The 4976-nt window shown below is 35.9% G+C and overlaps 1 non-coding gene across 1 annotated transcript; it reads left to right on the forward strand.

Annotated features, from left to right (window-relative positions):
* Window positions 1–4330: 4330 nt before the first annotated feature.
* Window positions 4331–4436, forward strand: LOC121481736. Its single transcript, XR_005985394.1, has one exon. It is a non-coding gene; the product is annotated as a U6 spliceosomal RNA (small nuclear RNA).
* The last annotated feature ends 540 nt before the right edge of the window (window positions 4437–4976 follow it).

The following is a 4976-nucleotide window of genomic DNA, read 5'->3' on the forward strand; positions in this document are numbered from 1 at the left end:
TATAAGGATTCAGACAGAAAATAGCAGTCTTTCAACTTCTTCATGTAATGAAATTCTCCTACTGCTATGGACTTTATGTTCATGTCCCCCTAAAATTCATATATTGAAGCACTACTCCCCAATGTGGTAGTATTTGGAGATGGCGTCTTTGGGAGGCAATTAGGCCATGAGGATGGAGCCCTCATGATAGGATTAGTGCTCTTATAGGAAGAAAAAGAAGAAACAAGAGTTTACTTGAATGTTCTCTGTCTCCTGCTCTGCCATGTGAGGATGTAATTCGGAAGATGCTCTCACCAGGAACTGAATCTGCCTGCATCTTGATCTTGAATCCTCTGCCTCCAGAACAGTGAAAAATAAATTTCTACTGTTTAAGCCATCCAGTCTATGGTAATTTTCTTATGGAAGAACAAATTGAATGAGGCATCTATAAAATATGGACAAGTAATACGCATATTGACAGTTCAGAAAAAATACTTGGTCCCAGGCACAACACAATCAAGTCCAAACGATAATACCCTCATATGTGGAATGACTGGGGCCAGTCATTACACAAATAAGGAAGACATTAAAAGAAATGTGTCTTATGACATATTCATATCTGGGATGAAGTCTTGGATATATAATTCCTATATCTATACCTAGACCCTTTTCTCTGTTCTCTAGGATTAGATTTACACATTAAATGAAAATTATTAAAAGTCTTTTCTAAAACAACTCAGATAGGAAAATATGTGTTTCTCTCAGAGACCCCCAGTAGACATCAACTGTTCAATCTGTTTATCCCCAAATGTACCAACAGAAAGACATAATGTCGATATTTAAGGCAGTGTTTCTCAACTGGTGATGATTTGGGGGCAGAAAGGGCTTGTTAGTGGCACCTAGTAGGCAGAGGCCAGGGATGCTGCTAAACTTTCAAAAATGCACAGAACAATACCCCCCAGAGAGAATTATGCAGCTCCAAATATCAATTATATCAAGGTTGAAAAGGTTGATTTAAAGTGTAAGCCAAAGATGAGTGCTTCCAAAGAGTCCTTTATGCTGTCACCTTCAGAACAAGAAACTAGACTGGAAAGCATGTTTATAAACTAAAAATGACTTTTTTTTTTAACTGTAAGGAAAAAAATATTTAAGATTTAGTGTTCATAATAATGAAAGCATACGTTTAGCAACATAGAAAGCATGTAAACACATAAAGCAGACTAAAGGCTGCACTACAGTTTTTCTTCTCAGTTTTCCTCATATTATTAGGCACCATTCCACAATGTACAGGCTCAGAAGGCAAAGTGGTCTTTCAGGTACTTTAGAGTGCGGAAAGCTCCAGAAGAAAATTCTAAACAAATCTGATTCATGGTTACTCCAAAGATTCTCCTGAGACTGACTCATTCTTGGATTATACCCACAGTATGCTCTAAGGCCCTTCAAGTGATGTGTCATTTTATAAATATGGCAACAAAATCCCTGCTCAGTAGCCCTTTTGGGTGCTCAAACCACAAAGCTTCAGTAAGCCATTGTTAGGAAGTGTTGGAGGGTCAGTAATGTGTCCTCCAGACTGAGAAGGCACTTTAATACTAAAAAACAAAGTAAGCCACTCCATACCATTTACACAGAGTCTTACTCAGGATAACTTACTGGCAGGAGCAATTGGGCAGTTGGGTGGATGAAGGGACAACCCAGGGCATTATGCAGCTGTTGTTGGCCACTATTCTCTGTCCTGTATTTCCTGCCCCCATTCATACCTTAATCCTAAGCTTTCATGGAGCAAGGGGCATAATGGTGAGGTCACAAAGCATTATCCAAATTGGCGTCATCTCTGCGCCAGAGGAGAGAACAAGATGGAGGGTCAAAGACGGAGTCATTGTTTCAGGACTCGCATAGACATAGTTAGAATAAATACAAATAATTAATTTCTAGTTTATCATGTAAGAAATTCATAGAAATTTGTAATCTCCTAAGATGTAGTAAAAAGTAAAAATATGAATAGCTTCAAATAAGGTTTGCCACATTTAAACAGTATATAAAGAAAATCAGAAAAAAAAGTAGATTATGATTATGAATAAACGATTATTAAGGGAAAGTAGATATTCAGGCTACGTTCTTGGCTTTTGATGTCAATAGGAAGGATCATGATAAGCACTTTGACACCGTTCCTTGTCCCATTGTGGGCCAGGTCAGGAATCTTGCTATCTTGAAGGGATCACAGGTCTCAATAGGGTAATTAGGCTTTATTTCAATTTTAATACATCTAAATTATGAGGGGTTTTTTTTGAAAAATGCTTTAAATCATATAAACAAGTCACTTCCATTGCGCTTAGCTCACAATAGGTGCACACTAAGTACTTGCTGAGTATAAAAAATATTAGTACAAAAAAAAAAAAAATATTAGTACAGATAGTACAGCTTATTCCAAGTAAAACACTTAAAACTGACATTTTATGATTAAAACTAAAGCACAGAGTTTAAATAATTTTACCAAAGGCACATAGAGAATGAAAGGGACAGAATCAAAGCATTGCTATGCTAATCAAATAGAAAAACACTATTGTGTTTTTCACCCATGTGAGGGCACATGGGTGGCTCAGCCACCTAAGCTTCTGCCTTCAGTTCGGGTCATGATCCCAGGGTCCTTTGGGGATGGAGCCCCAAAGCAACGGGCTCCCTGCTCAGGAGGGTGTCTGCTTCTCCCTCTCCTTGCTCCCCGTGCTTGTGCTCTCTCTCTGTGTCAAATAAATAAATAAAATCTTTAAAAATAAAAAAGAAAAGCAAAAACAGAATCATTAATAAATCCATCATTTAGGTACTTTTTGTATCTTAGTGCATATGTCAGCTCAGATCTTTATATGTTCATATAATTTGTTAAATAAAGTTATACTGTTCATGTTGGCCTGGAATGTTCCTTTCTCACTAAACAATGTATCATAGATACTATTTCAAATAAGTAATCAACATTTCCCACATGAGTATCTGATTAGTGATCTGTGGAACCCTAATCTAAAACATGTTAAGAGTGGTGCCACCAAAACAAAAAGAAAATAAATACACAAAAAAACCTGTTTCTAAGCAAATATAAGTTTGGGAATTGCTTTGTAAACCCAGCAAAATGAAAAATGTATTTACTGAAGGACATTTCAGGACATTTAGCATGCCTATTCACATTGTAACTATCCAATGAGACATGCAGATTGTTTCATTTCCCAAAATGAATTGATGAAGAAATTATTTAAGTATAGGAGAACCATCTATCATAAATAGGTAAAGCAATATAGTACTGTAATCTGTTTTTTGATTGCATGCTCCATGAGGGAACTACTTGAGCACAAACCAACCATACATGTATAATCATTTACTTATAGGTTATATGCATATTCTACTGTACCAAAGGATTGTATTATATACTACAAAAAATAGAAAAATATGAATGAGTTAATGTAAAAAATAGGAAAAATATGATTAAGAAGACTTCATATATTTTAAAGGCCTTGCTAACATTAATAGCTGTTATTAATGTTTTACTAATATTAGCTATTATTTCAAAGCACTTAGGGTAAACTTCATCTTTATGGTTGGTGTAAGTATAGATTTTAAATAGATATTGATGACTTCAATTTTTTTGAACATATTTCTTATAAGAGCCTATGAGACTGTTACTGTTTTAACTCCTAATATGCCAGATTAAGAGCTCATACAAGGAATAAAAGTACCGTGATTGTAAATGAAAACTACAACACATAGGAGTAACACAGAAACATCTCCAGAGTATGGCTCTCACTCTTCCCTCAGGATCCATCATTGGCTTAACATGTGACCAAGTGAGGTTCCAATGTCAATGAGGACATGAATTTTAATAAGAATATAATTAAAAATCACAGCATTTTCTTTCCATATCATAGGAAGTCATCTCAAGAACTAAGGCCTTATGAAGAATACTTTTTATGAGGTTTGATAGGCAGAAGAGATATTATCTTGGGTTGAAAAGCAACCGGGAGCAAAGGAAAGAGAAACATTTCAGGTAGACTGGTGTTTCAGGTGACCTGGCCAAGAAAGGGAGGAAGAAACCTTACCTAAAAAGACACAAATGTCAAGGTACTTTATTTACTTTTGTTTGTTCTTAAAATGGATACATCTTAAGTATGTCTAAATATCAAATATATCCTGTTAAGAAAAGAGCCAGTGCAGTGAGAGGAGAAAGAATGAAAGAGAGGAAGACAATGGATGAAGAACAATTACAGGACCAGAGCCTGAGCTATTGCAACATACAAAGGAGAGCTTTCTTTCCACAATTAGGAGAGCAAGAGTAATACATGGAAACACCCCATCGAGAAAGAAACAGTCTGTGCTTGCTCAGCAGCACATATACTAAAATTGGAACGTTACAGAGAAGATTAGCACAGCCCGTGTGCAAAGATGACACTCAAATTAGGGAAGTGTTCCATTAAGAAAGAAGAAGAAGAAAAGAAGAAGAAGAAGAAGAAGAAGAAGAAGAAGAAGAAGAAGAAGAAGAAGAAGAAGAAGAAGAAAGAAAGACAAGAAAGATGCAGCCTGACTCACACTGTGACAACGACTAGAAATAAAAACAAAAATAGATGAGTGGACTGCGAAGAACCAATATGATAATGCAGAACCAGCACCACAGAAGAGATGCTGACCCTAAGGTGCAGAGCATGGTTATTCCTTGAATCATTCCAGAATCATTTTGTACTAAGAGATTCAGTGAGGAAGAATTGGTAGTCAAACCAGAACCATCTCATATATTGATAAGGTATTGCCAATTAGTTAAACTTACAAATATCTACTTCCTGTTTACCATGTTCCAAAAAACATGTGGATGCTGAGGATCCAAACTGAACAGAGATACATGCTTCTTGCCCCCATTTGTCTTTTAATTGTAGTTGATATACCTATGAATTATTTAAGAAACTACATATAGTTTATCTCAGAACATAAGATGTCATTCTCAATTAAATCTTGTGTGTATGTCT

The sequence above is a fragment of the Vulpes lagopus genome, chromosome 23 (assembly GCF_018345385.1).
Source record: "Vulpes lagopus strain Blue_001 chromosome 23, ASM1834538v1, whole genome shotgun sequence".
In the NCBI taxonomy this organism is placed as follows: Eukaryota; Metazoa; Chordata; class Mammalia; order Carnivora; family Canidae; genus Vulpes; species Vulpes lagopus.